At 41.4% G+C, this 19,346-nt stretch overlaps 1 long non-coding RNA gene across 8 annotated transcripts in view; it reads left to right on the top strand.

Annotated features, from left to right (window-relative positions):
* The window catches only part of LOC148222515 (uncharacterized), a 30,183-nt gene extending 14,993 nt beyond the window's left edge, over positions 1-15,190 (top strand). For 5 of the 8 annotated variants that reach the window (XR_015806113.1, XR_015806111.1, XR_015806112.1 and 2 more), the window contains 3 exons: positions 4,878-5,003; positions 8,179-8,367; positions 14,222-15,190. This is a non-coding gene — a long non-coding RNA (uncharacterized LOC148222515). Of the gene's footprint in view, positions 1-4,877; positions 5,004-8,178; positions 8,368-14,218 lie in introns of all 8 variants that reach the window. The other 3 variants (XR_015806114.1, XR_015806109.1, XR_015806115.1) reach the window with 3 other exon arrangements.
* The last annotated feature ends 4,156 nt before the right edge of the window (positions 15,191-19,346 follow it).

The raw sequence follows: 19,346 nt of genomic DNA, 5'->3' as shown, positions 1-19,346 counted from the left end.
CTAGATAATACAGGAAATTATCATTATAATCATAATTACAATTGTAATATGTCATCACCTGCAAATACTGAGAATTTTAATTATAGGCAAGAAATATCTCAAGTGAATCTCTTACAATAGAATTAAATCAGGTATATAATTCCCATTTAGCTGCTTTCTTGGAACTGGGGCAACATCTTTGTTTTACAGGAGGGTTTTTCCCTTTCTCCATGAGAAGGAATTCTTTGGTAATTCTCTGTCCAGACTGAGATGATGTAAAATTTACAGAAGCAAATTACTTGTTTGAAAGATTTACACAATATCAAATATATCTGTGTAAGTGGATGTTTGTCATGGAAAAAATCAGGAAAAGTCAAATAAAGTCACAATCCTGGGCAGGACTGCATGGAAGGAGTTTTGCTGCTGCTCCCTCTTTTAATGGGAACCGAGCCCAGTGCAACACAAATCCTGTCCCAGGGTTACCCAGGATTTGCAAAAATCCACAACTTCTCCAGAGATGGTGACCATGGTTTACCTGAAGTCCTGAAGTTTGTGTCCTTAAAATTGGTCATTTTTGGCTACTTCTGGATGCAAAGAAGGAACTTTCTGCCTTTTTTTTTTTTTTAATGAACCTAATTTCTCTTTCTCCATTTGCCTTCACATAATAATGATGAAGACATGAGAGAAGGATGAATTATGAGAAAACAGAGGGAATGAAAAGAAAGAAAGAAAACAACAGGAAGCATCAAGAAATAGAAATAGAATAATGTAGTATTATTATTAGTCTCTGTAATTACCAGCTACAATGAGGAGGCAAATCCAAAAGAAAGAGAGGCTGAAGACTTTGAGTTTAGAAGAAGAAACAGCCCAGGTCTGTTTGGTTTTTAAGGCAAACAACCCAAAGTGTTGGTAGTGAAAGGAATGAATGGGCTGTGAGCAATATCAAAAACCCAGAAATGTGGTTTGCCACTGGTGCTTGAGTCAAACAAAGGATATCTGTAAAACTTGCAGAACTGGAAGGCATTTCATGCTGTAACCTTGAAGTCTTGGGGAAGGGCTGCAATTAGAAACCTGTGTGTTTCTATTGGAATATTGGAATATTGTTTCTAAGGAATGCCATTTCCGGGTTTTTCTGGGGTGTGTTTGGTGCAGGTTGGCAGAAAGTGAAGGGCCAGCCCATGTGCACAGAGCTGTGGCTGCCCTGAATTCTTTTTTCCCCCCAAAATTTGTCCCTGCCAGAAGCTGGTGATGCAAAGCTGAGTACAGGGAGTTCTGTGTTGAAGCAGCAAGCAGGTGAAGGAAAAGTCTGGCATGATGTCCAGAGGGAGCATGGATTTCATCCTGGAAGGGACTGATATTCACAGATTTTAGCCCATTTCCTCCAAGCTTGCACAGAAATTCAACCCTGGAGGAAAGCTATTGGAGAAATAACTTTAAAGGCTTCCCTGCTAATGCTCACCCAAAAAGAGAAAACACAAAAGCACAAAAGCACGTGCTGGGATTCTCTCAATTGAAAACCTGGCTGATATGTTTTACACAGAGGAGCATCTTCTCAGTGGTGTTTCATTGAGAAAAAAAAGGAAAAGAGATGTAAAAGCACTTTTTAAGCACTGACTTTCACCTCTGTTCCTGTTGATTTGTCACTGAAAGTTTCACCTCTCACTGCCTCTCCAAAGAGCTGCCAGTCCTGAGAGAGGGCATCCTGCTGTCCCTGCCAGGGGGACAATTTCTAGGGGGAAGGAGGTGAGAAAAAGGAGGAAATGGAACTCCAGGCACTGCCTTTGGGATCAGTGAGTGTCAGGAAAGGCGTGTGAGGAGCTGGGACATGGATAAAAGCTCATCCCTTGGCATTCAGGGAGCGTTCCCCTCCTGGTGTGTGCCAGGACCCTGCTGTCCCTTGGGTCACCCTTGGGTCACCCTTGGAGCTGTGTCCTCACTGGGCTCACAGGCAGGGCATGAACTCAGAAAAACAGATCTGAGCTCCTCGGGGGTTGATTTTCAGCTCACTTGGCTTCCAAACCAGAGCCACTCTGGATTCTAAACCACCAGGATGGAGGTGAGCTGGGTTATCTGTGCTTTGTTACATTGCATTTCTGTGCAGCCTTTGCCAGTGAGGGGTTAACAAAGCTTTAAATGGATTTAATGGTGGGATTTAATTGTACACAGGTGAAGGAGTCATGGCAGGTGGCTTTTGGGAAAGCCTTCAGGACAATGGTTCTGGAACAACAAAGGAATTCCAGGATGTGGACATCTGTGGAGAGGAGAGATGAGGAAAAACAACAGAGTCAAGAAAATATACATTATTTGCTTTACACTTTGCTGCTGAGGTGGGGGACTGGGAATGTTCATCTTTCAGTGCTTTTGTCACCTCCAGCTCTCATCACTAATTAGATATCTCCAAAAAATCCCTGGAAAGATCCATCAGGAAGCTTGAACAGCATATGTCTGTATAAGTTACCAGCTGAAAATCTAAACAATATTCTCATCACTTTTTACAGACTCCCAGAGAAACTGTGGCAGAAAATGTCATGTTGACAGAGCTACATCAGCCAGGTTTTTGTAGCTAAAAAATTAAATGTTTGATGCTTGTGCTGACTGCAGCCACTGAGAACAGAATGCTGAATTTATAGGGAAGTTGCAAAGGATGGGTTTGGTTTAATATTTTACAGGTTAGAGCCTCATAATCAGGTTGTTAGAGGAAATCATAACTTCCTAAACCCAGAAGCACTGCAGGTAGGGAGAAGAATTCTCTTTTTCACCGTGTCCTGCCTTTATCAAAGCAGAGTCTTGTTTTAAATACATCTGTATATATACAAGTATTGTAAGCATGGCTCTGAGGTGAAAATATGTGTTAAAAATAAGTGTGTGAGGAAAAAGAAGGGAGTTTAAAAATCCTTCAGGATTTAGATGAGGAATCACATCTTTGCTTCTTGTTGGGATAAAAACCATAAATACATGGTTTATTATTATTTAAATCATTTTCACCTTGCTGTGTTTGCTTCCCCATCCTTGCCTCCTAACCTGCTGCAGAAGGGGCATTTTTCTGGTGTCCCTTACTGGAAGTAATAAAGTTCATCACCTCCAAAACTCCTTCCAGTACATGGAATAATGAGTGCAGGTTCTGCTGCTGTGGTTTTCTGCATGGATGGGATGGCTCATCTGGGAGTGTTTACAGTTAAAAGCAATATTTTCATGGTGATACTCAGCAGGAATGATAATGGAAGAATGTGGATGATGATGTGGAAAATCACTAAGAAGTAGAGTGAATTGCTAAAAGTGAAGAATTCTAGTTTCCTTCTGGTTTTTCCTAGGAAACATTCTGGGGAAAAATAGAATTGAGATCACGACCTTTGCTTAATGTAGCTACTTACCCTCTTTTTCTTGTTTGACTCTGTTTTCCTGTGCTCCTGGTTACTGATAATGAACCTCTGCTGCTCTGAGGAAGCATCAGCACAACAGCAAAATCTGAATGATTTCTTGAAGTGCTGAAAAAAATTCTCCTTCAGATGGTTTAAATATTGTGTATTATTTCAAATGATAGTAAGACACTGAGAGATAGTAATTTCAGGATTAATTCTGGCAGTTCTGCGAGGAAAGCTTCTCCAGACTTCAAAAGGCAATTCAGAAATGGATAAGAAATTGTTTTGAAAGCTCTGCTGGCTTCAGAACTGCTCTGGCTACTGCCTGTGCAGTTTGTTAATGGCAAATGACTGTGGATGGGGAGGATGGGGATCCAGGACACAGGGGATGGAGGATCTGCTGTGTGCAGACAGCAGGGCTGGGAATTCCAAAGTTTCTTCTCCTCTTGCTGGACTGACCCATAAATTCCTGCTGAAAATCCTCCCAGACTCTGAAAAAGGACAGGTCAATAATCCCAGAGCCTGCCGTCCTTGCCTGCAAGATCTTGTAGGTGAAAGCTTTAAGAAAACCTAAAAATCCTTTAAAAATCCATCCAGTATTTCCCGAGCAGCTCAGTCCATTGCCAGCTCTGCTCTTGGCCGTGGCTGCTGTTCTGCCCCCTCCAGACAGATTCTGCTGCTGCTGCTTCCTCACTGAGCACCCCATTCGTTCTCTCTTTGTATTTCTGAGATGCACAAACAATTTTATTTTTCTCCTCTGCACTGCCCAACTGTCTTGAATCTTCCCAGGACTATTTATTACAAACACAGGCTCCTGCCACCTTCAGAGAATCAGGGCCATTTGAATTGCCTTTCTCTGGCCTCTCATTCAACTTTTAACTTTTCCCATGAATTTGGTTTTTGTAACAAAAAACCCCCAAACATTTTCTGTATGCATTTTATATATTATTGTAAAAAATGTAAGAATACTGAGAACTGGAGGGTTTTGTTGTTTGGTTTTTTTGTGTGTTTGTTTTTTGGAGGGGAGGCCTTTTTTCCTTCTTTTTAGGTTTATTTGTTTGTTTTAAACTGGAAATGCTCTGCCCAGCTCTGAAATATGCCCCTCATGATAGAAGAACAAGCAGAAGATATGTTTCTTCCATCTACTTTAGAAAATAATTGAATTTTCCTTTCATATCAAGAAAATGTTACTATTTAAAATCCCATTTTCCATTCCCAAACCCCATGTTTTCAAGCCCTGAAGTGTTGTTAGAATGGTACATTAATAATTATCCTGCTACCTAACTTCCTGTGTAACTTCTAATAATTGTGCCTTAAACATTTGCCTGGATGTTTATCTCATAATCTCTCAGCTTCCTTCTCATGTTCCAGAAGCCTGAACAGTGCCTGCCAAGTTCCCTGCTTTCTTCCTGACACCTTCTGATTTACCTCTTGCTTGTACCCAAAGATCAGGCAGTGCATTAATCATCCAAAATACCATTCATTTAATTAATATGAAATCACTCTGTCAAAGAAGCCATTTCCTTTTCCTCCTGACAGGCTCCAGAGATCCCTCTGGTTTGGATTTCTCTCTGAACTGCCCAGGAGTTTTCAGTAGTTTGGCACCCACAGCTCTGCTGGAGGATGGGAACTCCCAGCCTTGAGTTCCCAGAGGGAAAGGGAAAGGTAAATATTGCACATTTCTATAATCCTGAAAGGTGAAGGGGATCTTCTTGTCTGCTCCAATCCCTTACTCCAGATGGAAAATTCGGATCTGATCTTGAAGTGGGATTGGAATCTTAGCCAGTGAAATTTGGGGGTGTTGAATGACACAATTCCCCTGTGTCTCTGGCAGTGGTTGATCATATCATATCATATCATATCATATCATATCATATCATATCATATCATATCAATCATATCATATCATATCATATCTCATATCATATCATATCATATCATATCATATCATATCATATCATATCATATCATATCATATCATTCCTTATGTGCAGTTCTGATTTCCTTGGCTGCTCCTTGCTCTTGGTGCCACTCACCCTTTCTGGAAAGGTCCCTGAGGTGGGTCTGGCTCTTATTTTATCTTGGACATGTTCTTCAGTCCCCTGATTATCCTCAGGCCTTTCTCACCTTGTGTGCTGAACCTGCAGCTGCTCACTAAAAGTGAATTTTGTACTGCTCATTTGATGCCTTTAAAATAAAAATGTTATCTTATGGTTTATGATCTGAGTCCTGGGCACCTCCTCCTTTCTTTCCCCACACCTCTCTCCCAATTTTAATACATGTCTCTTCAAGTTTTTCAAGCACATTCTCTCTTCCCTGTGTGCTCAGAATGATAATTACCACTACATTATGAAATCTTTGCATCCTAAGGAAAGGCCTCAACATGTGGCTTTTATAAGTTTTATTTTATAAGCATTGGCAGCTTTCTGAAGTGTATTTTGGGGTTTTTTTCCCCTCTGTAATAGGTTTTAAGAACAGGAAAGCAATCTGAAGCATTTCAGTGCTGTTGTGTCCATGAATTCCTGTTCCTCTCTGCACGGGTTGGGGGGCTCACCCAAAGGAATATTCTTTACTCTCCTCACTAATTGCTGCAGACTAAGCCAGTACCCACTGCAATTTTAATATTCTTTACTCTCCTCACTAAGGAGACTAAGCCAGTACCCACTGCAATTTTAATAAGAGGTCTTTGCTACAAAATGCAGAAAAAATGGATTTTTTTCTTCCCAACAGTTCATGCCCCAGTGAGCAGGCACTGGAAATGTTGCAGGGGGAAGCAAGGCTGGGCTTTGTGGGGCTGAGCAGCAGCAGGGGCAGCCTGCAGGGCAGAACCAGATGTGTGTGAGCAGCAGCAGGGGCAGCCTGCAGGGCAGGACCAGATGTGTGTGAGCAGCAGCAGGGGCAGCTCCTGCCAGGGTCATTTCCAGGCTGGAGGATGTGAAGCTTCTGCTGCTGCTTTCCTCTCCTGGTCTGGAGGATCAGTGCACACACTGGAGGAGTTTTAATGGGAACAGAGAAGCCAGATAGATCCAAGAAGGAAAACAAGAAAATGGTAGAAGTGGTGCTAACGAGTGTCCCTGCATTTCTTGTCAGCCTCTTGTGCTTCATTTCCCCTGTGTTTGCTGTACTGACAGTGCTTGGCTGTGGCTGTCAGCCCTGGAAAAAGGCAAATAAATTCAGGGACACTGATCTTTGAGGGCTTTGTAAATGAACCACGGGATCACAGACTGGTTTGGGTTGGGAGGGACCTTAAACCTCACCCAGTGCCATGGGCAGGGACACCTCCCACTGTCCATCCCAGTGTCTCCCAGTGTCCAGCCTGGCCTTGGGCACTGCCAGGGATCCAGGGGCAGCCACAGCTGCTCTGGGCACCCTGTGCCAGCCCTGCCCACCCTGCCAGGGAACAATTCCTGCCCATTATCCCACCCAGCCCTGCCCTCTGGCAGTGGGAAGCCATTCCCTGTGTCCTGTCCCCCCATCCCTTGTCCCCAGTCCCTCTCCAGCTCTCCTGGAGCCCCTTCAGGCTCTCCAGGGGCTCTGAGCTCTCCCTGGAGCCTTCTCCTCTCCCTCTCTCCTCACCCCCAGCTCTCCCAGCCTCTCCTGGTTCTGAAAGGAAGAGCTAAATGGAAATTCTCTTAAAAGTGTGGTCACAGGGATTCCAGCTTAGCTTGGATGTTGCTGTGTCTGAGCACATTCTGGATTTTTGAAATCTCAACCACAGCTGACCATGTGGCTGCCAAATTTTAGTGCTGATCAAAAAAATGAAGGGAAGAATTTTTTTTTTTTTTAAATCAATGGACTTTGGTTCAGCCAAACCAAGAACCCTGGAGTGCTGAACTGCAGGAGGGCAGTGATTAATTATAAATGTGACTGTTGGGTGTATTTGGCTCTAATGAAAAATGGAATCATGGTTTAAAACAGTGCCTTTATTTCTTCATTTCCTTTCCATGCCTTGTCTTTGCTGTATTTATTACCTTGCCTTATTCCTGGGTCATGCTGATTGTGCAGTCCTGGGGTCAGTGCAAATTCCTGGGCTGGTCAGCGATTTTTGAATTGTTTCCAAAAAAATGAGAGCTGTAGCAATAGAAGTGATATTCCTTAAAAGTTCTGATAAATGCTGCAGATCCTCAAACCTAAAAATGAAGGGCAAGCTGTGAGTGAGATCTGGAGAGCTGGACTTCTTTTCCCAGCCAAGTTTTTCAGACTTTCCCCTTTTGCAAAAATGATTTTTCTCCATGCTTGCACAGCTGAGAAAATAAATCTCTCTTTCTCCTGAGGTACATAAATACCTCAGCAATAAATATTGTAGAAAAGCTGATAAATATCGCTGAAATTAATATATTTGCTGAATGAAGTTGCAACTTTTAAATTCTTTGACCTGAAGGAAATAAATAGAAACTAACTTTAAACTTAAGAAACCGAATTAAGTTACTTTAAGAAATGAAATTAAACTTTTGCTGAGAAGCATTGGAGGATAAATGAGTGGGGTATGATTTACAGTAAACTATGTGTTTGTTTTCTTAATTTCAAGTGTTCCTGATTTCATTAGAACGAGCAATTTCCACAAGACTTGATTCCCTGGATTTTTGTGTTTATGGGACTGGTTGATATTTTCTGAACTAAAACGTAAGAGCAGCCTCTGCTGGCAAAAACCCCAGATGAAAACAACAACAAAAATTAATAAAAACCAACCCAGCCTTCTAGAGAAAAGTACTTTTAAGCTGCCTATACCAAATTGTGGGGCTGAAAGTGTGAATAAAACAAATAAAACATTCTCTGTGAGCCAAATAAACCAAATGTAAACCAAATAAAATTCTCGGTGTGATTTGATATTGTCTCATAGGCCACCCATGGACTGGGTTCATCCTGCCCTGCAGCTTCCCAAATTTCTTTCAGCCTTTTCCAAAGCTGCACCCATCCCATGCACATCCTGCACTCTGCTCAGAGGAGCTGAGGAACTTTGGGGAACTCCTGGAGATCTCAAGATTTTGAGGCTGCAGGGGAAGAAATGGAGATTTTTTAGCAGCACTCGGTAAAATGAAGTTCAAGTATTTATTCCTCTTTTATTCCTTCCCTCCCTTTGCCCTCTCCCAGAGGAAAGTTTTATTCTGCATTTTGTGTGTGTGTGTGTGTCTGTGTTAAATCTTTTGCTCACTCGAGGTTCTGCACCCTGTAAGAGGTTTGCCAGCACAGCATCCACCTCTGCCAGCACTGGGCTGAGGAAAAAATTTCCATTTTAACGTGTAAACTCACTTTTCACTGTGTTTGGCCCTAGAATGTGTATTTTAAATCTTGTTATTTGGAGGAACACTTCGTGTGTTTTGATAAATTGTTGTCAAGCAAGGGTTCCATTCTGTGGCTGTGCTAATAATTCAGAATTTGTGCCACAGGTGGAATTCCAGTTCAATTTGGAACTTTTTATTTCTTTTCCTGTGTGTGAACTGAAATAACCAGGCAAAAATCCCGCTGTGCTAGGATGTACAATGAATTTTTTTCCCGATAAAATAAAAAGCAAACTGCCAAAAGTCCTACTGCTTCAACTGACCACTTCCTATCCTTTCTCTTGGCTAAAATATTCCTTCTCAGGAAATCCAACCATCACTTCTTTTAGCAGCAAAATGCCCCAGGAATTTTATTGTGATGTAGAAGGAATTTAATTCTTATCCTGCTTAGGAAAATCAGCATCTGCAGTTGCTCAGATGGGAATAACGAATGGGAATTTGGAATATGGGAATGATTAATTGTATGGGAGTAATGGAGAATTTTAATGAATGTGCAGTGAACAATTTCAAGAATTCCGAGCCACGTTCAGATTGTTAAATGAGGAAAGATGAGTGAATCTTAAATCATTGGGCTGAAAGAGTGGATTTTGCTGCTCCAGAAGCTTTTCTGTAAAAATCCAAGTCAAAATGAGAGATTTGGTGCCTCTCCAGCCAAGCTGGGAGCCCAGAACGTGTCTGGGAATGTTCCTGAGCAGCAGGCAGGGATGGGGCCCTGGCAGACATTCCATGCAAATTCAGCCCCTGTGATCTTTCCTTAACAATGGTAACGAGCAGAATTAGAGGATTCTGCCAAAAGGTTAACAACTTGCAGAACTTCTGGGAATTTGAAAGCATATGGATTTTTAATTTCTTCCCCCCCCCCCCCCCCAGTTTCTAATTAGAATCTCATCTCCTAAATTTTTCCCCTGAAAATATCCCACCAGGACATGAGTCTGTATGCTAAGGAGAATGGCTTAGCTTTTTTCTCCTATTTTTTTTTTTTTAATTTTTATTTTAAAGGAGTTATTTAATTTACAGCAGCCCTTTAATTAGTGGCTGGTTAAATGTTCTGGGGGAAGGTTTTCTATAGGGGAAAAAGCTGAGCTAGGCTTGCTTATGACCAGAGTAAACTGCAGGGTGGGCTGGGGAGGGGATGGGTCCTGGAATCTGATAAAAACTGATGAAAATGGATGGAATCTGGTGGAATCTGATGGAATCTGGTAGAATCTAGTGGAATCTGATGGAATCTGGTAGAATCTGATGAAAATTGATGGAATCTAGTGGAATCTGATGGAATCTGATGAAAATTGATGGAATCTGGTGGAATCTGATGAAAACTGATGAAAATTGATGGGATCTGATGAAAATTGATGGAATCTGATGGAATCTGATGAAAACTGATGAAAATTGATGGAATCTGATGGAATCTGATGCAGAAGAAAGAAATGAAAGGTTCAGTTCACATTTCCAGCCTGGAGTGGGAGCAGGGACAGACTCTGAGCTGCCTCAAATGCCAGGGTAGGATCAGAAAAGTCCCAGCTCAGCTTAAACATCAAGGAAAAAAATCTCAAAAATGTTTTTCAAATCTCAGCATTTGCTCTGATGAGCTCGTAGAGAGGAGCTTTTTTACCTACACAATCCTTCTGCTGTCTAATGGGAAATTAGAGCTAAATGTGGCAGCAGGAAAGAAAATTAACAACTTTATTTGCCTGTGTTGTTTTAGGCCAGGTGGCACTGGAAAAAGAGACAGGATTTGTTAGTTGGCAGTGCCAGCTCTGCTCTTCCTGCCACTGGATGGCAATGTTTGACTAAAAAAAATGAAGAATTTGTGAGGAAATAAAACTGATTCCCTCTTTTCATGACACATCTTCCTTTGGGTGTGTGACTTTCTGGAACCTGAAGAGGAGGAAAATATAATATTGCATTAAGCTGCAGCTAAATTTCCTTGCTCTGTTTGTTATTATTGTCCCAAGAGTGCTTAGAAAACTCTTGGGCTCTGAATTTCAGTGGGTTGGATGTCGAAGAAAATGTTGGACACTGTAGAAAATTCACATTTTATGTAAGTGCTGGTTGCAGACAGCTCAGCACTGTGGGAAACACAAATCTCAGTGCCCCCTTTGCCATCCTGCCTCTTGCTAGGAAAAGCAGGTTGATAATTAGTGCACGTTAATTTTGCCACAATGAATATTTATGCTTCAAATTGCACAGGTGCTTTCAATACTGAAAGTCTCTCGTGTGTCAGGCGAGGTTACAAGTGGTGTTTGTCAGACAGGATTAATTCGAGGCAAACAAATATAGGTTAATAGAGCTGTTTATTCCTGCTTAAATGGTGAATGTTTAATTTATGGCAGAACTCAGAACAAGTTTATTTGGGTGGGTCAAAGGGAGTATTTAATTTAGCACTTCAGCAGGGAATAATGCAAGAGTTTGGTAAAAAAGATCCAGAGGTCTTTCCTTTTGAAAGGCTTCTTCTACAAATTTGTTGGAGGTTTTTCGTACTATTTTCACTTTTTAAAACTGAATCTCTTCAGAGGAGTTCCACAGATCTATTACATTTTGTGCAAACACCTCATTTCTTGTAGGTTTTGGACTTACTTTGTTGTATAAAAAGCAGGTCAGAACCTTAGAAAAACCTCATTCCTTGTAGCTCTGTTCTGCCATCAGCCACAATTTCTGTGGATTATTTGGCTTTGGGCCAAGTCAGCAGGTGCTTGGGGACTCATTTTATTTGATTTATTTACAAATGACCAAGGAGGAAGGAAAAAGTGGATTGCAGTGGAGACAGAATGAAATTCTGTGATTGTGTCTGGACCAGGGCTTGTTTGCAGGATAAACTTGAGGAGTCAGGACACGAAGGAAGAGAGGAGTGTGAGGAGAGCAGGTACTCACCTGGCTGAATAGATTTGCAGGAAATTCACAGTTACTTTAACAGGCCAATTTCTGATCAAAGGATCCATTTTTACCTCTGCTCTCAGTAAAACCTGCTAATTCAAACCAGATATATTTGGATTATTTCCAAAGATGAGATGGGAATCCTCCAGTCTGGCTCCCAGGGATGGAATTCCTGCCTGGAATCCTGCCCTGGGCAGCCCCAGGGGGCTGAGCAGGGGCAGCTCTGGCATCACAGGGTGCTGTGGGGTCCCAGCAGGTTCCAGCCATGGGGCTGCTGCTGCTTCCAGGGAAAGCACCAAGAGCCCTGCTCTGCTTTAGAGTCGTGGAATCCCAGACTGGTTTGGGTTGGGAGGGACCTCAGAGCCCACCCAGTGCCACCCCTGCCGTGGCAGGGACACCTCCTGTGGGGCTTTGCACCACTCATTGTGGTTTGTCAGCAGTTTCTCTGTTTTCCCTCTGAGCCAGGGTTAATGGAAACACGATTTGAGGTGATTCTCATGTTTGGACTTGGATGTTTATTATATCTTATCAGAAATTACAGAAAGTACAATAGCACCTCCAGCTCCTTGCTAGAAGTGGGAAAAATGGCCCCAGCTGAGCCTTCAAGGCCTTTTAAACCTAAACAAACCAATACAAGTTTAACACCTCCATTATTTATCCATTTGACCCAATAATAGATTCTCACCACCCTTAGAGTGACATTGACTGACCAACCAAAGGTCACTGCCTGAGTTCTGTGAAGAAGAAGGAAGAACAAGAAGATGAACAAAGCAAAAGACACCACCCCAAATTCTCCATCTTGTCCCCTATCCATCACTATACTGCAAAAACCTCAAATTTAAAACCCATCACCCAGTGAAAACACACACAACTAACCCACTGCACATTGGTGATTTCTAACTCATTATTCATATTTACTAACTCAATATTCATATTTACAAGTCTTTTCCAAGGTTTCAGCTCCAGAGCAGTGTTTTCCAGGGGGTCTGTGCCTGGAAGCACAGAAAGCTCAAAACCTCCAGATTTCTGAGATCCAGCAACCTCCCACCATCCCGGGCTGCTCCCAGCCCCAGTGTCCAGCCTGGCCTGGGACACCTCCAGGGATGCAGGGGCAGCCACAGCTGCTCTGGGCACCCTGTGCCAGGGCCTGCCCACCCTCACAGGGAACAATTCCTGCCCAATCTCATCTAAATCTCTCCTTATTCAGTTTACAACCATTCCCCTGTTGTTGTATCATTATCCTGAATCACTGCTGTCTAATCAATTTAAGGCTAATCTTATCTTAGTCAAGCACAGAATTCCTTTCTTTTTTGAAATAAACTCTCCAAAGGGTTTAGGATCTATGCTGCAGTATAAAGGCATTGAAAAATGTGCTTTTTCAAGATTTCTGACTCCTCTTTTAACCATAGAGAAGCTCAGACAGTGTAATTATAAACACAGGGCCCCCTCCACACACCCCTGAGCACAGCCCAGAGGGGAAGAGTTTTCCATGGCAAGGTCCTTGCCTGGAATTTGGTGGGCAAAAAGGTCTGAGGTGCAATTTCCCGTGGAATATGGACTCCAGTAAAATCAGCCCATTTGCCAGTCTGACTGCCATTGAAATGGGAAATTATTTTGTCCACATATGAAAATCCACATTCTTCTCACAGAGAATAATATTTGATGAACTCGTAGCTCCTTTGGAGCTCTCCCTGTATGCCAGGGGTTTTCCCCTTCCTTGCAATAATCTGCTCAAATGTAGAAGTGTCAGGGAGGTTTTGGACAGATCAATTATCTTTGAACTCCATTGGGGCTGAACATGATCCACTGTAAATGTGTCTGCTTCCATTTGCCTCTGCAGCTGTTGCACAGCTCCTGAGACACGGAGCAGGCAACTGGAAAAAAAAGCAAGGGAAAGTGTTAAAATTTTTATTTGCTATCAGCTATGACACTGTGGAAACATTTGTGTTTGAAATCAGAGGTGTTGGGAGCACCAAAAGGACAGAAAAGTCTGCTGTAGCGTGAAGGATAATGACACTGAATTTGTGGTTTTGTTTTATTTAAGGAGTATTTCAGTGATTGACAGAGATTATTCTTAGAAACATTCTGATATTAATCCACATACACCTGGATCCTTTGCAACTCAAAAAATTGGTAAAACATCATAGATTTGTGGGGGTGTCCTTGTTTATTTGGTGGGAGATCAGCTCCCTTTGCATTTCCATTTACAATTTCCTTGGACTCACACTGCAAAGAGAAACCTCTGCAGGGGTTTCAATAGGATGGTCCAAGATTCCTGTAATTACAGAGCAAGGAAGGAAAGATTCTTCTGCAGTTCTAGATAGTGTCTAATGGAGATGAGAGGGATGTTATCCTTTGGACTCGCTCTACTCCGCTGCTTTTTGTCCAGATCAAAGTGTTCACAGGATTTCATTCTGTTTAGATGCTGCTCCAGTGTCATTTTTAAGATGAGATTGTCACAGCCTGCTCGGGTCCCCTCCTTGGGCTGCAGGTAGCACAGAGACTTTTTTTTCCTTTTCTTTTTGTCTCTGTATCTAAGCTCTAATTGCATTTTGGATTTGGGAAGCATGAGGTGTGGGAAAAGAGCAATATCAAATATATTTGAAGTGGAGAAACAGAAGAGGCAGGATCAGACAACTTTCCCCATGCTGAACTGCTGCTCATGATAATCCTATTTTCCCATTAATATCTATTTTTTTCTGTGATGACTTTGATACTCTTTTCTGCCAGCAGCACATTTCCCCAGAGGATTTGGGAACATCTGCCTTCCTGGCTTGAGCTTTCCAGTATCCTGACCTGGGGAGATGCAGTTTTGGGGGTGATGAAGGCACCAGGCTTCACTCTGAGCCAGAAAAGAATTGGTGATTAATGGAAAAATGGATCATCCTCTTTGGTTGTGGAATTTTGCTGGATTTTCTTGGGTTTTAATTGGTTGGTGAAATTTTTTGGGTAAGGGGCAGAATTTACTCATCTGAACTCTGTTCCCAAAGAGAGAGAGAAAAAAAATCTGAAATATTTTTAAAGCAGCTTTCCTAAGAAAAAATCTCAAATTGCTTAATTTTGGTCAAGAAAAACAGACTGAAAAAAATCCCCAACCAGCAACCTGAGCCCTTGGAATGGCAGCACTGAATTGTAACATTTCTCTGGGAGTTGTCACTGGCCAGGATTTCCATCCCAGCTGCATCCTGAGGATTTACTAATGTTAAAAATCATCTGAAACCAGTGATGTGTAAATACCAAAGGCAGGCTCTGTGACTGTGCACGTGGAAAAACCTGAAGGGAGGATTCTGAGAGGATCTGAACTTTCCATGACCTGCTACCTGTTGATCACAGCTTGGCTGAGCTCTGAGTCTGCTCCTGATCTTGACTGGTGGTGTAGGAACAAAATGCTAATTATTTTATATGTAAAATGAGAAATCTTGACCAATATTTAAAATCCTGGTGTCAATGTAAGAATCTATTGCAAAATAGATTATTATGTATTATTATATATTACAATATTGTAAATGTAAATGTAAATGTATATATATATGTATATGTTACATTATTGTATATGTTATATTATTATATATATAATTATATATTACAAGAATACTCATTGTTAAGTACACTATGAACATAATAAAAGTCTTTAAAAGGTGAAACTACAGCACTGTAAAGAAGTTTTGCCACCCTCAAAATAAATTCTTTACCTATAAAAGTGGCTGTAACTTACCCTGTTTTGGTTGTTCATGATAAAATATGATTGGCTGTGCTGTTCAAACCCCACCAAGTGTTTCTTTCTGATATAAATATATGTATTATTCTATTATACACTCGTTCTGGGGAGGTGGGAGATCTCATCGTGGGAAGAGCTGGATGCAGTACAAATTCCCCAGAGCAGCCCAGGCACTGTGTGTGCCAGTGGGGCTGCACAGAGGAGAGCAGCAGGGTCATTTTTCTCTCCATCACTGCCATCCCTGAGCGTGTGGGGCTCTGGCAGCTGCAGGAACAGCTGTACCCCAGGTCCTTTGTCCTTGTGACCACCCCACAGCCTATTCATGGCACTCTCAGGGCTTGCAAACTGGATGGCAGGAATAAAAAAATCTGAATATTCTAAATGCCACTGGCTCATTAGGCAGCGCTTCCCACAATGATATCTAATTTTTGAGAGTTCACTTGGCACGAGAAAAGGCGTTTGCAATGGGACAAGTGTTTCACAGCTTTAAAATGCGAGCAGCGTTTTCCCAGGCAGCACAAAGGGGGAGGAAAGCTCTCCCCAGATGGATTTAATTGCTCCCTCTGCTCCCTGGCCTCGCTTTGTCCCCAGAGCTGAAGGAACTTTATGGCAAAGACAATAATTCCTGGTGTGGAGATGCAGGTGCCACAGGAGGATGGGGAAGGTGGAGAATTTTCTGTCGTGTGCCTGGTCCCACAGACAGCATGAAATGAGATCTCTGTTGTATCTGTCACCCTGCAAGTTCAGGATTTAAGCTCCACCTTCCTCCTGGCTGAATTTTTCTGTTTGCTGATTCCTTAACAGTTTTGTGCCTTGAGGATTTTGAGGTTTTCAAAAAAAAAAAGAGCTGGACTTCTCCAAGGCACGTGGATTCCAGGCTAGTGGCTGTGCTGCAGATAAATTTATTTAATTAAAAGAGGAAAAGAAGGTGCTGGAGACCTTTGTAAATAAAGAGCTTTTGAAGGGGAAGAAAGAAAGATTTTAGCTCCTGGGTTAGGAGCTTTCCAATCTGAATTTCATCACCTCGGGAGGCTGAGCCTTGCTTTGCCTCCTTCCTCTTTATTCAGTGTATTGAAGATATTTAATAAATTTCAGCATTCTTTTCTTCAGGTTAAGCTTTCTGTAGGGTTTTATTTTGGTGCTGCATATCAAACCAAACTCTGTAGGCACTCCTCCTTCTCCAAAGCTCATCATTTTGATGCAGTATTTTGGCTGCAGAGTTCTCCTGGGTTTGATGGGTGTATTTTGCTTGGCAGTTGTAGGAGCCATATGGAGCCCTGCTGAAAGCTGAGACAGGCTCGAGACTTGGGGAGATACTGGGAAAAAAATGAAAATCTGACACAGCTGCTACTTCTACTTGGAAATTGGAGAGAATTTCTTACATGGCACTGAACCTCGAATCTACATGGCAGTAGTGAATTAATTGAACTGGAATATATTGAAATTTATATTTCAATGTATGGTGGAGCACTGCATTTCCAGTTCCTCTGGTCAAAGGTTGTTTCAATTCTTTCTGTGTGAGCTTCATTCATTATAACTTCATTTATTATAACTTCATGGCAATCTTCAGTATTTTACTCCAAGCAATGACAGAATTAGTATTTGCTTTAGACAATGGTACAATGTGGAGAGTGTTGGTTAACAGTGCTTTTTACTTATTTATAGTAAATTTATTTCCTCTTCCTCTTCTGTTTTTTTTTCCTTTTTTTAAGTATTTCTGGCTCAGAAAAAAATGCTGAATCCCAAAGACTCTTTATTAACACGTAGTTCCTTTTATATTTATCTGTTCCACCCCTCTCTTCTCTGGAAATAAAATTCTCTGTTCCACAATAAGGTCCAGTGTGAGCTTAGAGCAAAACTCTGATGATGTTAAAAGCATTAAAGAAATTTAAAAAGGAGGTGTTTGGGTCTGAGGGACAGAAAAACAAAGTGGTGATGCTTTGGGATTTCCTGTCGCTGGTTGTTGGTATCTCCTGCCCCCTCATTTTCTTTGAATCTTCCTGAAAATTGGGCAGACATGAATGGTATATCTGAATAATGCATATAATCAAAATAAACTGAGAGAATTACGGTTCTGTAGTGTTTGCAGCTACTGAAAGACACTAAAACCCCATTTTTATTTGGGTAAAAACTCACCCACATTTGTAGGATTTCACACTTCCCACCAGCAAGATTGCTTCTGTTGCATGTTGGTGCTGTTATTTTGCACATATATCAAAACAACAATTGCCACGTGTCCTCTAATGTTATGGATATTAAATATTTTTGGTCTTCTGTAGTAATCTAGTGTATGGAATAATTACAGAGAATTCAGAGTTATGGGTTAGGGCTTAACCTTCCAAATTTACTCTTTCATTTTGAGAAGATAAGTGAAATATTCGACTTGTGAGAGTAAGGAAGCAACTCTAGCAAAGCTCTAATAACTTCTGAAAATAAATATGTGCATGTGTGTTATATGGAATAGAAATGGAGTATCTGTGATCTGTAGCTGAGAGCCAAAGGTGATCACAGGGATGATTGATTTTGCCACTTCAGAGGGTGATTATTCCTCTGAGGAAGAGGATATGGGGCATGGATAGATCAGAGATTAGGGAAAATTCCTGAAGGAGCTGATAAAGAGGAGCTGCTTTGAACAGATATTTGTGTTTTTCATGTTTGGACACATTGGGGCTTAAGAAAGAGGGAATTGTGAATGTTACCTGTGGAAAGGAGGGAATAAATGGGAATATTCATATGCACATCCAGGGAATGATCCTGCTGATGGGGGCATGTCTGTGATGTGTGCATCACATATAAAAATCAGTTTTTATTTTAGATAACACTCAGAATGACTGGGATGTAGGGAGCTGGTTCCTATTTTTCTCTCTGTTGCCATGCTTGCTTTCCCATTTATTAGCAGAAGGAATGATGGTTGTCTCTCTTGTGGACACTTGAACGTGACACCTGGAGAATTTAAGCGATTTTAAGAGAATTTAAGAGATAAGCACTTCCCCCTTACTTATTTTGTGTCATTAATTTATTTCTTCTGCTCCCTGGAGTTCTCTTTCTCCATTCTTCATGCTCATCATTAAAAGCTCCCACTCTATTTTTTTGCCTTTATATTTTTTTAAAATGGAAAGTATGGAGCAAATTCTAAATGGCCTGCATTGTCTAACAACAGAAAATTTTCCCTTCTTTTCGTGTTTCACTGTAATTTTTGTAGCTGTTTTCCTTCACACTCAGTATTTTTAAAATGAGCACTTTGAGAGGCACCTTGGTGAACTTTCCAGCCCTCCCCATGTACAGCTGCATGTATTGACCAGAACATTTAAATGATGTATTTTGGCACATTCCAGTGAGCCCTGACCCTGGAATTTTTGTGTTTTCTGAAATCAGGATGGCCAAGGAAGGTGTCATCCTTCAGCTCCAGAGTAAGGATGAAAAGTTCACCTTGTCTTGGTCTGAATCCTTCCTGCTCTGAGTGGGAGTGTGCAGTAGAAAATGACATTTATTAACAAAAGTACAATGTCAAATGAATTTTTTTTCCCCATTAAAACCGACTTTTCCCATCCCAAGGAGCTGAACCATCCCATCATGGTGTGTCCATGGTATTTCTGAAAGTGGTTTTTAGTCCAATGCATTCCTTCATCTCTTTTCAGTTCAATTTCACCCCGATCTTGAGGATAATAAAGATGATACATGTTAATTATGCACATAAAAAGTAACGTGTCTTACTTTAATTAGTTAAGTGATCAGAAGCAGCAATATAAAAATATACAGTCTATATTTACCAAGCTGCTTTACTTAGAAAAAAGCCCAAAAAACCCCCACAAGCTGGTGCTGAAAGACACCCAACACAAATTAGTTTATTTCCATGAAATAATTTTACTTGTAAATCCACTGCTATTGCTTCCTTTTCAGATTTATTTCCTGGCTACTTATTTCTCCTTGATTAAAATATATCCTGATTAATGCTGAACTGAAAGGCTTTGACTGTTCAAGAGCTGACATTGCAATGAGTTTTTCAACTTGCAAAATTGCCTGGAGGGGATCTGCTCCTTCAGATTGTGTTTTTTTCCCCCCCATGGTAGCCTGATTAGAATATCCAAACGCATCTTTCCTCATGCACAGGCTCTCCTGCTCACTTAAAAAAAAAAATAA

The sequence above is a fragment of the Sturnus vulgaris genome, chromosome 11 (genome assembly GCF_052056855.1).
Source record: "Sturnus vulgaris isolate bStuVul1 chromosome 11, bStuVul1.hap1, whole genome shotgun sequence".
Taxonomy (NCBI): domain Eukaryota; kingdom Metazoa; phylum Chordata; class Aves; order Passeriformes; family Sturnidae; genus Sturnus; species Sturnus vulgaris.
The sequence above is the reverse complement of the archived record's forward strand: the minus strand, read 5'-3'. Positions and strand labels throughout refer to the sequence as shown.